Source organism: Heptranchias perlo, chromosome 1 (genome assembly GCF_035084215.1).
Source record: "Heptranchias perlo isolate sHepPer1 chromosome 1, sHepPer1.hap1, whole genome shotgun sequence".
Lineage (NCBI taxonomy): Eukaryota > Metazoa > Chordata > Chondrichthyes > Hexanchiformes > Hexanchidae > Heptranchias > Heptranchias perlo.
Window position 1 is genome coordinate 135,901,535 of NC_090325.1, and position 19,702 is coordinate 135,921,236.

General features: G+C 44.0%; 1 protein-coding gene and 1 long non-coding RNA gene across 3 annotated transcripts in view; one reads left to right on the forward strand and one right to left on the reverse strand.

The window, feature by feature from the left end:
• Nucleotides 1–19,702, forward strand: part of sorcs2 (sortilin-related VPS10 domain containing receptor 2) — a 598,225-nt gene that overhangs the window by 131,366 nt on the left and 447,157 nt on the right. The gene's annotated exons all lie outside the window — the stretch shown is intronic.
• On the reverse strand, nt 5,746–10,602 carry LOC137344430 (uncharacterized). Its single transcript, XR_010968363.1, has 2 exons — nt 10,522–10,602; nt 5,746–7,867 (listed from the first exon to the last, which is right to left on the reverse strand). It is a non-coding gene; the product is annotated as an uncharacterized lncRNA (long non-coding RNA).

Consider the following 19,702-nt stretch of genomic DNA (forward strand, 5'->3'; position numbering starts at 1 on the left):
AATCCGCTGGTACCCTGCCCAAGTGGCCATTCTTCAAGCGTCAGCCTCGACTATATCTAGGATCGTGCCTGTTGTTGCCCTCCACTGCTGACCCTGCTGGAAGTTATAGCCCAACAATTTTATTTGAAATTCACAAGCTTTCGGAGGCCTCCTCCTTCCTCAGGTGAATGTTGTGGAAATTTCCACAACATTCACCTGAGGAAGGAGGAAGCCTCCGAAAGCTTGTGAATTTCAAATAAAATTGTTGGACTATAACTTGGTGTTGTAAAATTGTTTACAATTGTCAACCCCAGTCCATCACCGGCATCTCCACATCATGACCCTGCTGGAGTTTGTGGGGTCAATGTTAAGGCACCTCATCTGCACGGGGCCTGTGCCTGCGCCACTACAGGTGCATCTCCGGTGCCTGCCTGCTCCATGGAGCAGGAAAATCCAGCACCTGCCCTCCATCGGGGGAATACTCAGCCAGCACCGCCCCCCCACCCTGAAACCCCATGCACATCCCCATCGGGTCCCCATTTAAGGCAGTAGACATCAAATTTTTTTAAAATGGTGTCAAATTCCCCCCCCAATGAGTGATAGTGAATCAACAGCCCGTTGTACACTCTGCCCCATTTTCTTTCTGATTGGAGTCAAAGGAATTTCACCCCCAAAACTTTCCTTTCTTCAGTGTCCAGGCTGCTTCTCTGGTGAGGCCCACATACACCCTTCTGGAGGGGTACACCTCACCCATCTGGGTATACCAGCCTCCAGCGTTACACTGGGTCCCTTCTAAGCCGTGGAAGAGGGAAGTCCTGGGGTAGGGAGTCCCTGCCCTGGCTCTGCCCACTTGGTGTTATTGGCCTTATAAGGGGTGGGTGGAGGTTCCGCCTATTACAAGGTTAACTAGGAATTCTCAGAGTCAGGGCGGACCTGGCATATCTGGGTCCCTGCCTTTTTGCGATCAGTTTTCCTAGACTCCTGCCTGAGATGCGATGCCGGTCCGGTGGAACTCTTCAGGAAATTCGGTGTCCAAGTGTTCATCAGCTCCCAGGTTACTAATCAGTACTAGTGGAGTGCTGAATACCGAATGAAAACGAGCATCTTCTGTAACATTCTGCTTCATTCTGTTCTGCTAGTTTGCGTCATCAGAGTGATGGACCTGGAGAGGATGGTGGGGGAAGGGTGTGCTGAAAACACGGCAGCTGCATATTCATGCCTCCATGCTCCTGCAGAATGTGGTAGCAAGTATAATGGGGGGCCTCTCAAATTTGTCACTCCTGCTGACACAGGGACACTGTGGAGGGGTGTGAAACTGGCCCGATTGGGTGAACAGTCCACAAATTACTCAACTATAAAATACTGATTTTATTTTTAAATACCCTCATGAGAAATGAAGGCGGCATTTCAATTTACATTATTTTTAATGAAGCATACAGCTGCATTAAATGTAATGTTCTTTAGGTTGAGATAATTGATGTCTGAAGTTTGTCATTATTGTAATTTGAGTTACTAATTATCTCAGGATTCCACCTCCTCTTGTGCCATTTGCATCTAAATTGGGAAACAGTAATTCCGCTAATTGGAGTAGGTGGGCTAAAGTTCCTATTTAAAGAGCGGTAGTTCATGTCGCAGGAAATTAGAGCTGAGTGCCCAAGGAGTATTGAATCCAGAAATCTTCAGATGCCTCATCCCAACTGAACATTGACTGGGCTGTGGCCAACCAGACTAATGCTCTGAACAAAAGCTCTGCCGCGTTTCCAACATTACAACAGTGACCACATTTCAAAAAGTACTTCATTGGCCGTAAAGCGCTTTGGGACATCCTGAGGTTGTGAAAGGCGCTTTATAAATGGAAGTTCTTTCTTTCTTCTGTAAGTCTTCAAACACAAACACTGCTCAGTAAAAGAAATCAAGCCGTTGATTGCTGTATCAGTATTGGAGAACTCTCGAGTCTGATGCATCAGGCTGGAAAGGTCAGAAATTTTACATTTGTCGGAGCTCTGATGCATATATTTTTAAAAAAGAAATCACACCAAGTCACTGGCATTGGAACAGTTACTTTAAAAGCTTCTTGTTAATTCAGGAGATTGATTGGAAAGGAGGGGAATAAGGAGGTACAGATCCTGCTGTTATTCATTGCTTAGTTCCTGAACTTTTAACTAGGGCCATGTTAATTGCAGCGTTTTCTCCAACCCTTGCTACCCTGGTCACAGAGCAGTCAAATGACCTGTAGTTGAGCTCAGGGTCAGTTACCCAAAGCATTGGTGTAGTTATGGAACTGGAGTAGAAGCCTAGGGATCATCAGTTCATAATCCCACCCTAGCAAGTTGTAAAATGTAATTAAATTATTGTAGTAATTTGTGGGCTAGCAGCAGAAAATGACCATGAAAGCTGCTGGGCTGTTATCCTTTGGGGAAGGGAGCTTGTTACCCATACCTGGTCTGGCCTAATGTGACTGTAGTCCCACACCACGTGGTTGACTCTTAATGCTCCCAGAGATGGACAATAAATGCTGCCGTGCCAGTATCACCCATATCCCATGAGTAAATTAAAAACACACAGACTCAAATTATGTGTCTTTCATGCGCTCAGGATGTCTCAAAATACTTCATAGCAATGAATTACTTCTGAAGTGCACAGCAAGGTCTTAAAAACAGGAATGAGTTGAATGACCAGTTACGTTTTGGTGTGTTGGTTAAGGGATGAATGTTGGTCAGGACATTGAGAGAACTCCTTGCTCTTCTTTGAAAAAGTGTCTTTTAAATCCACTGGACATTCACAGGTAGACAGAAAGACCTCAGTTTAACCTCTCATCTGAAAGACGGCACCTCCGACAATGCAGCACTCCTTCAGTACTGCACTGAAGTGTCATCCCAGATTTTATGTGCTCAGGTTCTGAGGTGGGACTTGATCCCATTGGGAAGAGTGCTACCACTGAGCCAAGCTGACACTGAGGCCAATTGTACTGCTATTGTGACAGACCAATGATTTAGTACTACATTGAATGCAACCTTTTCCAACGAGAGCTCTTTGTGATCATTATGTGCAAGATATCTGGCTAGTTTTTACACTCAACTTCTCATACTCTCACACACAGTCTCTCTCACACATGCACATGTGCAATTTCCACCTCAAATTTTAAAAATCCGATGATCACCATGGGCCCGATTTTACCAGGCCTGCGGGTTTCCGACGGGTTGGGTTTCGGGAGCGTGGTCAACACGCTCGGTGAAATTAGTGGGTTGCCCGCGTGATCGTAGCAGGCAACACACTATTTGGATCCACTTACCTGCTCCTCCGGGCTCCGTGCTGCTGGTCTGCGCGTCGGGCGGGCTGCGCATGCGCAGTACGATCTGTCAGCTGGAGGCTCACTAGTTAAAGGGGCAGTCCTCCACTGACAGATGCTGCAACAAATAGAACACATTACAGCATGAAGCAGCCCAGGGGGAAGGCTGCTCCCAGTTTAATGATGCCTCACCCCAGGTATCATCAGATGGGGTGAGGAGGAGGGGGAGGACAGAGCTCTTGCACCCGGCGGGCAGGAGGAAGCGGCCTGCCTCTGCCACCAAGAAGGCCTGGCTCGAGGTGGCAGAGGAGGTCACCTGCACCACCAACATATCGTCCACCTGCATACAGTGCAGGAGGCGCTCCAATGACCGCAGTAGGTCAGCCACAGTGAGAACACGTAGTCTTTCCCCTACACTCCGTCTGCCACAACACTGCCCCCATCCCACATCTCCTTCGGCACCGCCAACACCACTCTATCACATCACCCCTCATACCCATTCAAACCCCATCCTCATCTTACCTGCTCCTACTCACCTCGCGAGTACTCACCCCGCCACTAACACGCAACCCAATCCTCATATAATCTCATGGCTCTATCCCATACGCACCCTCTCGTGCATCTCCCTCACGGCCAGCCTCACTCAACCTGCCACCACCTGTGCTGCAGCCACAGGGTATGCATCACATATGTGCAGTAGGCAGCGTAAGGCAAACGTGTCGTGAGCATGAAGGGGATGCACAAGGGTCTCTGAGAGTTTGCCATGGGTGTTACCTATATTGAATTTCAGAACAACTCACATCACACATTATATTGGCACCACCACTGCCATGTCTCCGCGAATCCTATCTGTTTTGTGCAATAATGCCCGCTCCTGGGTATCACTATGAGGACCCACCACTGATGCCACCCATTGTGTAACTGCAGAGTAGGTGCAGGTGTATTTGCAGGGCTCTTCCGTGCAGACGACTGAGAGACATCAGCGGTGTACCCGGCTGCACCCTGGAAGGATGCAGAGGAGAAGTTGTGGAGGGCAGTCGTGACTTTGGCAGCGACAGGTAAGCAGATGGTGCTGGGGCCAGCCAGGAGCAGCTCGGCATGAAAGAGGCTGCAGATGTCCACGACTACATGTCGAGTGAATCTGCGCCTCCGTGTGCACTGCTGCTCGGAGAGGTCCAGGAGGCTGAGCCTCGGTCTGTGGACCCTGTGGCGAGGGTAGTGCCCTCTGCGACGCGTCTCTCTCTGCGGTAGCCCTCCCTCCTGCTGTACAGGTGGATGTGTCACAGCACTCTGTTGTGGAGCTCCACGTGTCAGAGGTGGACGGCGTGGATGGCGAGGCTGGTGATGCTGTTCGCCCTCCGAGGGGGTCATGACTGCAGCTACGACGGCCCCCATCCGCAATATGTACACCTGAGGGGGTCCGCAAGGTAGGCACATGTCTCCGGACCCCGGGGTGAGTGTGCAGGTTGGTGACTTTGACCGTCAGGAGAGGGGTGGTGGAGGCCACACTTTGTCCCAAGTGACAGAGCGGCCTCCTGCAATGGGTGAGGGTCTCCCCCACCACCTGTCAAATGGACCTTTGCAGCTGCCACAGGCTGACGGCTGCAACACGTCCAGTTCAACTAGGACTGTTTCCCCCAGTGTGTGAAACAGTCCCATGTTGATCCAAAATCACACACCGTCCCTTAATCAGGTCAGTTAATGACCTGAACAAGCGAAATAAATACACTCAAGTGGCATCCTGCTGGCTTTAATTGCCTGCGGGATTCCCACCAGCGGGGGCTATGCACGCCCCCCCGCACGTCATCGGGGAACCCGGAAGTGGGCGGGATCGTGGCTCGTTCCGGTCACATGCCTGGATATCGGGATTTTCGGGGCCCCCCCGCTGGAAACGCACACGAAACCCGCCGGTAAAATCGAGCCCCATGTTTCTTTTGATGTATACGGAATACTAAGGGATAAATGGGATTTTCCCATCTGGTGTAGTCACTGCACATCGTATGGGAATCATTTAGTGGAAGAATAGGTTGTACAAAACACAAAATATTGGTCATTTCTTTTTCGTGAATTTCTGATTTTGTGAAAGTTTTCAAAATGTTACCAAAAGTTGGACAATGATTTCCTTTTCCTGGAGCTCCTGTTCTGACATTGAACAGGGCTTTCTTTTTTGAAGAGATGCTTTTCAATTATTGCTTTCTTATTTTTTTAAAATGGAGAAACACTGCATTAACTATTATTGTTGCAGTGATTTATTTCCGTGCACGATTTTCTGTGATGTGCGCTTGAAGCTTCTATCTTAGTGGACGCTGTAGTGACACGTGACACTGTAGTCCAGTTGTGACACTGTAATTTTCCACCACCAAGGGTAATATTACACTTCCTTCATGCAGTGAACTCTGGAAAGGATTACATCATTGTAACCAGCATGTGCCCTATAGCTGTGAAATAAACATTTCCAGAGACTTTTATCTCACAAATAAAATAGATGCTTCCTTTTTTTTTAGAATAAAATTTCCATGGAAAGTTTGAAAGTACAGCTGTAACTTTTCACCTTATAGCTACAGAGTAAAACTAACCACAGCAGAGTCAATCTTTCAGAATCTATCGCACCAGTTATCTGGCACACTATTAAACCAGACTGCATATATGTAATTAAACATTTCTATTTCATGAAAACTAACTGGGTTGCCATCTAGGAGGCCAGTGCATTCATTCTCCTTTTTCCAATTTCCTCCCCTCTCGTCTTCTGAAAGTGGTGACTTACGGTAGGGTACAGTTCACTGGGCACCAAGGGCCTTCTGGCATCTTGCTCATCTGGAACTGGACAGCATTTTCTTAAGATTACATTTGCTTTAATTTGTTCTTGGGATGTGTGTGATGCTGGCAAGGCCGCATTTATTGCCTTTCAATAGTTGCCCTGAGAAGGTGGTGATGGGCCTGCTTCTTGAACCACTACAGCCCTTGTGGTGAAGGTGCTCCCACAATGGTATTAGGTAGGGAGTTCCAAAAAAATGATTCAGCGGCAATGAAGGTACTGTGATGTACGGCTAAGTCAGGATGGTGTGTGACTTGAAGGGAAACCAGGAGATTAATGGTATTTCCACAACATTGCTGCTCTTGTTCTTCTTGGTGGTAAAGGTATGGGGGAGGAGGTGATGTTGAAGTAAGCTTGGAGAGTTTGTGCAGTGTATCTTGTAGATTGTACGTACAGCAGCCAGAGTGCACTGGTGGTGCAGGGGATCAATAATGAGTCCAGTGGCAGGGATGCCAATCAAGTGAACTGCTGTATCCTTGAAGATGTCGAGCTTCTTGGATGTTGTTGCAGCAGCACCCATTGAGGCGAGTGGTTAGTATTCCATCACATTCCTGATTTGAGCCCTGTAGATGGTGGAGAGTCTTTTAGGGGCCAGGAGGTGAGCCAGTCATCACAGAGTAGCCAGCATCTACTCTCCTCTTGTAGTGATGGTGTTGATATGGCTGGTCCAGTTCCGCTTCTGGTCAATGGTCACCCCCAAGATCTTAATTCTGGGCGACTCAGCAATGATGATGCCATTGAAGATCAAGGGGAGCTGGTTAGATTTTTTTCTGGTTCAGGATGGTCAAAAACTGGCAATTGTGTGGTGCAATTGTTACCTGCTACTTGTCAGTCCAAGCTTGGATGTTGTCTAGGTCCTGCTGTAACCTGGCATGGACTGATTCATTATCAGACAAGTTTTGAATGGAGCTGAACACTGTGGAATCATCAGCAAACAAGCCTTCTCTTTATTTTATGATGGAGGGGAAGTCATTGATGAAGCAGCTGAAGATGGTTGAGTTGAGGACTTTGCCCCGAGGAACTCCTGCAGTGACTTGTGGGGGTTGTGATGACGGGCCTCTGAAAACCACAAATGTCTTTTTCTTTTCTGTCAGGTATGACTCCGGCCACTGAAGGTTTCCCTTTGACCCCCATTGATCGCAGTTTTTCTAGGGCTCCTTGGTGCCATTCTCCGTTGAACGCTACCTTGATGTCGAGGGCAGCTACTGTCACTTTGCCTCTGCCATTCAGCTCTTGCATCCATGTCTGGATCATGACTGTGCTGCGGCCTGGAGCCGAGTGGTTCTGGTAGAACCCGAAGTGAGCATCAGTGAGCAGGTTATTGGAGAGCAGCTGTTGCTTGATGGTGCTGTTAATGGCTCCCTCCTTCACTTTACTGATGATTGAGAAGAGGCTGATAGGGCAGTAATTGGCCTGGTTAGATTTATCCTGCTTTTTGTGGATAGGGTATACCTGGGCAATCTTTCACATTGATGGATAGATGCCAATGTCATGGCTGATGGGGTGTTTGGCTAGGGGGATAGCTAGTTCTGGTGCACAGGTCTTCAGCACTACAGCTGGGTGCTGTCAGTGTCCACAGCATTGGTTTTGTCCAGCGCACTCAGTTGCTGAATTAATGTCGCTTGGAGTAAACTGAATTGTGGGGCATCTTAAGAGGAGGTTGGGTAAAATTGTCCACTTGGCACCTTTGTCTGAAAATGCTTGCAAGCACTTGAACCTTGCCTCTTGCACTCAACTGCCGGCTCCACCATGGCTGTGGGTGAGGAGGCCATGGAACCTCCTCCCTGTATTTTGTAGAAGGGAAGAACTTAAAGGAGCTACACTGCATGTCAGTTTATGTCAAGTGCAAATAAAACAATTACTTTTGTTGAAACTCAGAGATGTTTTTCAGACATGAATTATTCCATTGCATTGGACATTTACAAAACATTGGGAAAAGGCTTCCATATTCCTTTCACTCGTTCATTTAGTTAAGTATCAGGCCCAGCTTAAAAGTCAGGGGAATAGGAACTCTGCATTCAAAATTTCTAGTGTTGTCAACACACACCATTTTGTTCATAATCTGTTGATTTTGTACTATTGTTGTAATACCCATGATTCACCAGGATAGAAGTGAGAAACAATCTATCTGTATCTGGTGTATCACATGCTTTACAACTATAGTGCAAATCTGTAAATTGTTAACAAAATTGCAAGTGTTGGCAAAGCTGTTTCCCTACCATTTCACCACAACTTTAAGAACTATGGTACTCTGAAAATCAAGGTAAGAAAATTCCACTGACCCACACATGTGGGACAAGAGTTGATGTATAAAAAACACTAATTACAAATGGATATAATGTAAATTTCCATATCTTACATAGAATACAGTGATTGAATTTTGTGTCTTCACAGTAGAAGACACAAAAAACATACTGGGAATAGTGGAGAACCAAGGGTCTAATGAGAGTGAGCAACTTAAAGTAATTAAGATCAGTAAAGAAAAAGTACTGGAGAAATTAATGGGACTAATAGCTGACAAATTCCCTGGACCTGATGGCCTACATCCTAGGGTTAAAAGAGGTGGCTGCAGAGAAAATGGATGCATTGGTTTTGATCTTCCGGAATTCCCTAGATTCTAGAACAGTCCCCGTCGATTGGAAGATAGCAAATGTAACCCCGCTATTCAAGAAAGGACAGAGAGAGAAAACCGGGAATTACAGGCCAGTTAGCCTGACATCGTAGTAGGGAAAATGCTAGAATCAATTATTAAAGACGTAGTAACAGGGCATTTAGAAAATCATAATATGATTCGACAGAGTCAACACGGTTTATGAGAGGGAAATCGTGTTTGACAAATCTATTAGAGTTTTTTGAGGATGTAACTGGCAGGGTAGATAAGGGGGAACCAGTGGATGTAGTATATTTGGATTTTCAAAAGGTATTCGATAAGATGCCGCATAAGAGGTTGTTATACAAGATTAGGGCTCATATGATTGGGGGTAATATATTAGCATGGATTGAGGATTGGTTAACGGACAGAAAACAGAGAGTAGCAATAAACGGTTCATTTTCGTGTTGGCAGGTTGTAACTAGTGGGATGCTGCAAGGATCAGTGCTTGGGCCCCAGCTGTTTACAATATGTATCAGTGACTTAGATGAGGGGACCGATTGTAATGCGTCCAGGTTTGCTGACGATACAAAGCTAGGTGGGAAAGTAAGCTGTGAGGAGGATGCAAAGAGGCTGCAAAGGGATATAGACAGGTTAAGTGAGTGGGCGAGAAGGTGGCAGATGGAATATAATGTGGGGAAATGTGAAATTCTCCTTCAGTAGGAAGAATAGAAAAGCAGAATATTTTTTAAAAGGTGAGAGACTAAGAAAAGTTGGTAGTCAGAGGGATTTGGGTATCCTTGTACATGAATCACAGAAAGTTAACATGCAGGTACAGCAAGCAATTAGGAAGGCAAATGGTATGTTACCTTTTATTGCAGGGAGTTGGAGTATAAAAGTAAGGAGGTCTTGCTACAATTATATAGGGCTCTGCTGAGACCACACCTGGAGTACTGTGTACAGTTTTGTTCTCCTTACCTAAGAAAGGATATACTGCCATAGAGGGGGTGCAACGAAGGTTCACTAGATTGATTCCTGGGATCAGAGGGATGTCCTATGAGGAGAGATTGAGTAGAATGGGCTTATATTATCTGGACTTTAGAAGAATGAGAGATGATCTCATTGAAACATCTAAAATTCTGAGAGGGCTTGACAGAGTAGATGCTGAGAGGCTGTTTCTTCTGGCTGGAGAGTCTAGAACTAGGGGTCACAGTCTCAGGATAAGGGGTCAGCCATTTAGGACCGAGATGAGGAAACATTTCTTTACTCAGAAGGTTGTGAATCTTTGGCATTCTCTACCCCAGAGGGTTGTGGATGCTCAGTCATTCAGTATATTCAAGAAAACTCTCACCTTTGGTTACAGTCTAGGCACATTCCCACAAGGCAGAAAGGTAGGGCAACTAAAGCCAGAGCTCCCTGGATGACAAAAGAGATAGTGAGTAAGATGAAACAGAAAAAAGGGGCGTATGGCAGATGTCAGGTTGATAACACAAGTGAGAACCAGGCAGAATATAGAAAGTTCAGAGGGGAAGTGAAAAAGGAAATAAGAGGGGCAAAGAGAGAGTATGAAAATAGACTGGCGGCCAACATAAAAGGGAATCCAAAAGTCTTCTACAGGCATGTAAACAGTAAAAGGGTATTAAGAGGAGGGGTGGGGCCGATTAGGGACCATAAAGGAGATCTACTCATGGAGGCAGAGGGGATGGCCGAGGTACTAAATGAGTACCTTGCATCTGACTTTACCAAGGAAGAAGATGCTGCCAGAGTCTCAGTAAAGGAAGATATTGGTGAGATACTGGATGGGCTAAAAATTAATAAAGAGGTACTTAAAAGACTAGCTATACTTACAGCAGATAAGTCATCCGAGGTTGTTGAGGGAAGTAAGGGTGGAAATTGCGGAGGTACAGGCCATAATCTTCCAAACTCCGTAGATACGGGGGTGGTGCCAGAGGACTGGAGAATTGCAAATGATACACCCTTGTACGAAAAAGGGTGTAAGGATAGTCCCAGCGGACATGTGGCAGATGAAATTTAACACCGAAAAATGCGAAGTGATACATTTCGGTAGGAAGAACGAGGAGAGGCAATATAAACTAGAAGACATAACTCTAAAAGGGGTACAGGAACAGATAGATCTGAGGGTATATGTGCACAAATCGTTGAAGGTGGCAGGACAGGTTGAGAAAGCAGTTAAAAAAGCATACAGGATCCTGGGCTTTATAAATAGAGGCATAGAGTACAAAAGTATAGAAGTCATGATGAACGTTTATAAAACACTGGTTCGGCCACAACTGGAGTATTGTGTCCAGTTTTGGGCACCGCACTTCAGGAAAGATGTGAAGGCCTTAGAAAGGGTGCAGAAGAGATTTACTAGAATGATTCCAGTGATGAGGGACTTTATTTACGTGGGTAGACTGGAGAAGCTGAGGTTATTTTCCTTGAAACAGAGACGGCTATGAGGAGATTTGATCAAGGTATTCAAAATCATGAATGGTCTAGACAGAGAAGATAGAGAGAAATTGTTCCCATTGGCGGAAGGGTCAAGAACCAGAGGACATAGATTTAAGGTGATTGGCAAAAGAACCAAAGGTGACATGAGGAAAAACTTTTTTACACAGCGAGAAGTTAGGATCTGGAATGCACTGCCCGAGGGGGTAGTGGAGACAGATTCAATCATGGCCTTCAAAAGGGAACTGGATAAGTACTTGAAAGTAAAAAATTTGCAGAGCCACAGGGAAAGGGCAGGGGAGTGGGACTAGCTGGATTGCTCTTGCATAGAGCCGGCGCGGACTTGATGGGCCGAATGACCTCCTGCGCTGTAACCTTTCTATGATTCTATGATTCTAAAACAGAAGAATGTGAACCGGCCAGTTGGCCCATCAAAGCCGACCCCTCTGATGCCCTGACTCTCTGATTGTAGCGTCCAACTGTATTTAGAATATCCTTAAAGTTTATTGCCTCTCCTATTGCACCTGACAGATTATTCCGAACATTTATTACCCTTTCATAAAGAAATTCTTCTTGACATCAGCTTTAAATTTGTGTCCTCTGGTCCTACAGTCTACTCTCAACTTGAAGTTACTAATTCAAATTATCTAATTATTCAAATTGAAATTGTGCAAAAAATCCCTCCTATGTTGTTTTATTAAAATTGCTTAACTTGTGTTACTGGAGAATTTGAATTTCCTTTGAGTAAAAAATATATTTGAATTAATAGGAGTATACTATACTCTCGTGGCTTACTTTAAAGTAATATTATGTAAAAAATATCTTGTAATTTGCATTAGCCTTATTTTATTAAATTTAATTAAATCCGACCTCTGTTTAACAGGAGGAATCCTGTTTAGGTGTACTAATCTTGTTTGTTGTGAAAAATATGCACCCAAATAAAAGTTTTTAATGAAAATAATTCCGCAATACGAGAAAGTAGAAAAGTTCGCACTATTAAAAGACCAATGTACCCCATTATCATTGATTTTACAGTCTGGCACTCCGTTGACTTCCTTGTGATTTAAGCATGATTATGTTTGGCTTACAGTAAAATGTTTACATATATGTGTGTATTATAATTGAGACCAATAAATTTTAATTGTGCTGCAAACCTCAAAGGGTCATCTCTCAGCTGGGTTATATCCTAGGAGACTGTATTAAGAACGAAATAATGTGCATTTATATCATCCCTTTCCTGGCGTCAGAATGCCCCACAGTGCTTTACAGGCAATGAAGTACTTTTGCAGTGTAGGCACTGTTGTAATGTAGGGAAATGTGAATTATATAAGGCATCTTACATTTAAGTGCTGTTGATTGTGGGTTTATCTCTCACATAGGCCAGTGTACTTTATGAACAGTGTATTGGTTTACACAGTGTACAGTACTCTATTCTTTTTCTTAAATATAGAAAAATTTTGGCCAGATATTTCTTTTTCAAATTATTGGAAAGCTTGGCCATATGATTGGGAGGAAGGGGCTCCCCGTAGTGACATTAATTTGCATTTTCTCTTCACTGACCTGTTGGAATTTAATTTAATTCACTGGCTGTTCATATAAAATTCCTTTGCGTGCTATTTAACCCCTTCTTTAAAACAGGGTAATGACTGCCCTAAAATAGTATACATAAGGAATTTAAAGAAACAATGCACTACCAGAGGAAATTAAAATATTCACCCTGAATTTCCTCAGACTTTCTGTCACTGTAACTTTGTCGGAGGTGCTTCGGAAACCCTATTTCTACACATGAATAGGGGTTTTTGTCGAACTTCCAATGAAGTTAGGGCGGTGCAGTATGAGAAAGCCCGAGGAAATTCAGGGCAATTATGCTCACTGAAGTCGTAAAATCGTATAAATTACAACACAGAAGGAGGCCATTTGGCCCATCACACTATGCCTGTTCCGTCTTTTAAACTGGAGTTATCGACTCTAATCCCATTTCTCTGCCAGTATCCTTCTATAATCTTCCTTTTCCAATGCTTATCCAACACCGTTTTGAATGATGTTATAGTCTCTGTCTCAATGTGGTAAAGTATTCCACCTTATAATAATCATTCTGTGTGAAAAAATTGTCTAACTTTCCCCGAGTTTGCCCCCTTGTTACAGATTTGCCAGCCAGTGCAAACAATCTCTTACTACTGACCCTCTTGCTTAGATTGTCCCATAACATTCTCTGTTCCAGTGTAAAAAAAAACAATTTTTCGAGCTTTTCTTCTTACCTATAAACTCTCATTTTCGGCAGTCTCCACTGAAATTCTGATATATCCTTTCCATCATTTTAATATCGTTCCTACAGAACTTCATGCAATGCTCCAACTGGATGGCAAATCATCAGGTTGAATACCAGAATTCCCAATACATGCTACTTGCTTGAGTGATTCTATGTCAGGAACGCTAAAGATGCTATAACCCTGGCTTTCCTTGGGGCCTGGGTAAAATGACGGGGTGAAGAGGGTAAAATGAGTGCACGAAACACAGAAGAGGAGGAAAATCAGGTGTGGCCTGGAGATGCCAGATCTCTGCCCAGAAGAAGATCAACCAGGAGTCACAAGGAGGCGGAGCCGGCAGGAGGGCTTCCTCTGCCAGATTTCATGTGGTTCCCACCACCCTTTAGGGTCGCCAACTCTCCAGGGTTGTCCTGAGTCTCCAGGAATTAAAGATTAATCTCCTGGACAGAGTGACCTATTCCTTTTGTGGATATGGGGTCATTCCCATAGTTGGGGCTGGCAGTCTGGGCCTATAGAGTCACAACAGAACCAACCGCCCCAATGGGAATACCAAGGTCTGGGGAAAAAAGCAAAAAGGGCCCATAATCATTTTGAATGCTCCTATGGAAGCAAACAACCATATTGAAAGGTAGTCAACCCCATTGAGATCGACCAGCTTTCTTGCTGGCAATCTTTAGGCTTTCCTAAGACCCAGTACGAGACCTACGCCAGCTCTTGCGTTGTATAGGTCCCGCTGGACAGGTGGCTTACTGGGTGGAATTTCTAGGGTAGCCTGGGAATGCCCACAAAGTCACTGCTGGAAGTAAGGAAGGAGGTGGAAGAATCATCTCGCCTTCCCCCCCGCCCCCACCAATTGAAAATTAAAACGGAGCAGAAACCAGGAGGAAGCCCATTGGATCCAAATTCCCATCTTCCTTGAGGGCAATCCACCCGCGATGCATCCTCTGCTAACCCCAGGAATTGTGTCTCCACAGCTTCTTCATGGTTCTCACAGCAGTAGCCTCTAACCTTTTGTGGCTGCTCCCTTAGTCCTTTATGCATTGACATTCTTGGCCTCACTGCCTCTTTTGAACTCAATTGCTGAAGTTGTCTCCAAGAAGCTTGTGTGACAAATACTTCTTTTCCCCATACCAACTTGTAACTCCCTATTTTGTCCAAGAATTCAGTTGGGCTGTTGTATTTGTGGAAGCTCTTCGAATACTTCTCTTGCATTTCTGGACACAATGCAAGAAAAAGCTTCTTGTGTGATTACACTCCCTCTCTCAGCAATAGCCTGCGACCTCTTTCTCCATCACAATCTTTCTTGTCTCCCATTTTTATCAATACTACAACAATCAGTGCACTCTCAACTTCCTTCACTTGTTCTTTCTAAGCTGCAAATACACCACCGTACATGTTTATCTTCCACTCTACATCGCACTGTGTTGAAATCAAAATTTATTGCACATTATTTTATTCTGACTCATTCTTTCCCTGTGCCTTAAAACTATGGAACTCATTACCTCCTGTAGTTGCTCCTTCTTCCCACAATCTTCAGGCTTTTAAAACTCAAGCTTACTGTCGAATGACCACTATTTTGTGATTTATCTTGTCTTTTACTCTTTTCAGCCTCAGTGATATCCAACACGTCCCCCCAACTAGGTTTCTCAATAAATATAAAACAGAGTGTTTGTAATGTTGGGTTTTGTTTGTTTCCAAAAGACTACAGCAACAATATAAAATGTTGATCAAGTCATAAACCGGTGTAAATGGTGGTTTTGTGTTGGTACTGAGAAAACAAAATCCAACTTTTTTTCTTCCAAAATATCCTTAAACCTTTTGGAAGAGGAACATTTCAGGCATGATACAGTTTTTGTCACTTCCCTAAATCTCAGTTTAATTTGAAGGAATTACAAATATTTTTTAAAAATTCCTTCCATTTTAAGAGAAGTCCCCACAAGAGTATACTGGAATGAGAATTCTGCTGTTTTACAGTCTGTCTAGGATTGAACAAATTGGTTGTTTTTGGACGCTTGGGAGCTCAAGTATTCATGCTATGATTCATAGGTTTGTGTACAGCTGTGAGCTCTTTGCTGATTGTATGGTGAAATAATTGAGCAGTGAAAAGCTGCATGTGTATATCTGCAAGCATTATCTTCAAACCTGCACTAAACTTTTGCTCTGGTAAAAGATTTGTAATTGTAACAGACTTTTGGCAAGTGGTGAAATGCAGGAATTTTTTGCAAGCTGTTTCATCTGTGCAACTTTGCATGGCACAAAGGTTTTCATTCAATGACCCCGATTTTAACTCCGGGCGGGATTTGGAAGGGCACGTGGTGAGGTGAGTTGGAAACTCATCCGCTACTGCAGAAATGAGGCCTGGACTATTTTAACTCCCAGGCCTCACTAACATGCCGCTGGTCCTCTTCCCATCCGGTGGGAAGCGGCTACCAGTTTGTAGAAAATCAGACAACGCATGGCAACCCGCTGGCATGCAAGTAGGTGTGGGCAAGGGGCTTCCGGGAGGGTCTCGTGGAAGGGAAGGGTGGGGAATCAGAGTCCAGGGCAGGAAAGGCCTAAACTTTCTTTTTGGGACCCGAAGGACCACTCCTGCTCTTCCTGGCCCCAGAAAGAACAGTGAAAACTTAGCTTTCAGGGCCTCATCCCAATCCTCATCTGACCTGGTTCAGCCTGGCAGGGAAGTCACAGTGGCATCCCAACTCAGGCTGGAGTTAAAATTGCAGTCTGGGCCCGATGACAATAGAGTTGCCAACTCTGGTATTCCTGGAAGTTGGATCACCTAACATGGTAAATATTTCAAGAAAATATTCATTGTATACATATTAAAAAGTTCCTCCCCATTGGCATTCTCTTATAGACCCTCATTTCTTCCCTGTCTTTCCTTTTGATTAGTGGTACTGGAAGAAATTCTTACTCTTGTGCACAGCTTTACTCATTTCCATTTACCCCTACGCTCATCTGATCACCCTTTTGACATGCTTCTGAAATTTCCTGCATTCTTCCCAATCAACCTTTTCAAAGCTCCTTTTACTTTCCTATTTTACAATCAGTCGTCTCTTTGATTCATTTAGGGCCATATTCTTGACTCTACTACCCTCACTAATTAAATGAAGTATTCGACCTGTGTATTCCTTTATGTGTCTTTGAAGGTATCCATTTGTCCTGTACTGAGGTGTTAAGAAATAATTTATTGAATCAATTTATTTTAGCTGTTCTCTCTGCCCTTTTTAACATTGTGTACCTGACACACACTGACCTCACTATTCTCTACTACCATTTAAAATCTTCACAGCTCTCTCCTACAAGATACTACCAAACCTTTACTTCAACTCTTATAGATCAACTCTTCTACATTTCTTCTTTCATTTGACATGTTTTGGGTTTCAATTTTGGAGGCTCTCTACTGTTCTTTTTAGACTTAACACTTGCTAGAATTCTGCTGGACTTCTATTATCCATTATTTGTTTTCTCATATTATGAATAATCATTTTCCAAAGCTTAGGTATGGACCCTAGGTTAGATTAAGGATTTAATTTTAAGTGTGAAATGACATTTTCATTGATCTAAACTTTAATTGTTTTGCTTTCTCCCTCCTTGGATTGTTAAAATGAATAGATGTTAATAGAGGCTGATGATGGGATGGTAGTGTTGATTCCCAGGTCAAGTTTTTAGCCCACAGGCATTCAAATATGAACTCTTTCTCAGCTAGTGAAAAGCTTCAAGTTTCACAAACATTTCTGTAAAAATTTTGTATCATCACAAGCCACCAGAGCAGAACCATGGCATGAAAATTACATAGGCGCACAAAGGCGAACCGTGAATGCAAAGTACTTTTCTCCCAGGCTGCTAGATGCAGTGCCCGGGACATTAACCTTCCATTCCAGAGACTCCTGGAAAATCTGCGAAGTTTGGCAACTCTAGACTGTGATCTGAACATTTAAAGAAGGACCTCGCTGGCTTTGGCAAGGTGGCTTAGCCGTCTGTCCAGAAGCCTGCATAAAAATTGTGCCCGGTGGTATCCAGGTGGCTTGAGGGAGGGTAAATTGGTTGATTTTACTGCCCACCCGTCTGCTTTTCTTCCAGGTGGGTAGGGTTAAAATCACCTCCAGTGACTTTAATAACAACGTTTAAAACAATAAACATTGGTGTGTGGTGGTGCCATGCATTTGTACCCTAATGCAAAGTACTACAGGCTGGTACAATGCAGGTTTTTACATATTGCCCCCTAACACCTACATTACCACGTCCTGATCTGAACTGCACCATCATTGGTGCCACCCACTCATCGGAACAGAGGAAAAGAACATTGTTGGGCTGGTCACCCTGGCCTGCTGTCATTGGTAGTCTTCTCATTATTATTATGGCTAGCATTGGCAGAGGCCTACAGAAGATTAGGCCCTCACAATCTCAGAATAGTGTGTGGCACAGGAAAAGTAAAAGAAAAATTAGAAATATACAAAAATGAACCTGGGCACTAGGAGGGGATAAAGGGAATTGGCTTCTCGCCAGCAGCATGTGAAGCTCCATTACTTCCAGGATGTGCTGGCCTCATTAGCGCCTACAAAATTATGCTAATATATTCTAATTGGTCCCACAACAAATTCACTGTGCCATTCTGTAGCGTAACTCCTGATTGTTATGCGCTTTTATAAAATGAGTGCTGGGAGTTTTGCAAGCTGTTTGTTCCAGAGCTCCACTACTTGAAGTGAGGTAGCTACATTGGTGATGGTTGTATTTGACTGCTGATTTTGACTGGGCAAACAGAACTCTTTGCGTCTACTTTTCCGCATTTAAGTACTCCTTTGGTGTACATCTCAAAGAGACAGAAGCATTCTTGCTGCTACCAATTCCTTCCCCTTCTCTTCCCCCAGTGCAGCTTTAAGCACAGTGCTCATCATGGGGTGTTTAGTTGGGCTATACTGGATATGGAAGAGGAAGATGAATTTCTATGGAGGGAGAAAAGGCAAGTGCACTTGCACCTCAGGTGTCTGGCACCAATCTGCAGGCGGCCCAGGACTTAGGTGCTACAGTTCCAGGGGGCCTTGGGAGACATAGCCAACGTTAGCTAATTTGCAGTGAATCAGTACATTTACCAAGTGGCATTGTTTGACATAGCTGGTGAATACACCACCTCCTCTATGGAACCCAGAGATCAGCATACACAAGAACTAGGCTTTTTCCACATGGCTGGGTTTCCCAAGGGAGTGATTGACGGCATGTATGTGGACATTTGTGCTCCTCCGCAGAGGAGTGCCATCTAGATGGATAGGAGGGGGTTGTTGTCTGCAATGTCTAGCTTGTGGGTGACCATCACCGTTCTTTGCACTCTGCTCCAGATAATCCTGCAATCCAATACCCTAATGGATAGGGTGTTCCTAGATGGACAAACAGCCGTGATTTGTGCTGGTAAGTTTTGTAGTTTTAGCAGTTAAATCCCAGCACCAGTTCTACACGCATGTGGGATTCCTGTGTTGTAGGCTCTTGCCAATCTGTGCGTAGGTTTTCTGGGCTTCAACAAAAATTGTAGGATATTAAAATGTTGAGAGTCGGCTATACAGTCGAAAAGTTGGGTGTGCCCCTACAGGGAAAGAGTGTCCACTTGATCTTAGGAAAAATGGAAGCTCACCTTGTGTGAGTTTCTCAGTAGTATCTTTTGGATACTGATCTGGGAGCACGTCAGTGAATTCAGAAACTGTTGCTTTCTTTATTAATTTCCTTATATTTGTGAAATACCAGAACTATGACTCTCATATTACCTCAGGAATGCAGAAACATTTATGCTTAAAGCCGGGTAACATTTTGCCACTTACTGAAGACCGTGGTCATTTTACAATTTCTTACAATGAGTCGAAGAGTTTTACAGCTTTTTAAGAAGATTTTTTACACCTTGTAAAACATGCCAAGTACTCTAATGTCTACCTTAGTTCTCTGACTGTATAGCCGACTCTCAACAGTTTTAATATCCTACAATTTTTGTTGAAGTATTTTCTAATAAATGTCAAGTTGTTTTTACTCGCTTACAATAGAAGGTGTAAATTTTGGGCTGTCAGTAATTTTAGCACCCATCTATTGCCAATTAGAAAATAATTCTGGATATAAAGTTGTGAGGGTGAGTTATATTACTGCCACAACATATTTTTCAAAGTGGGTTTAACCCAGTGAAAAATGAACTAAAACCTATAATTTGGCCAGTTATTAACTTTAGCTGGTCTGCCACATATAGTGCAACCTGTCATATCACGTCAACTGTGAGACTGGTTGCTCTATGCAGAATCCTGATACAAAAGTTTACATTTCCCACACTAAAGGCATTT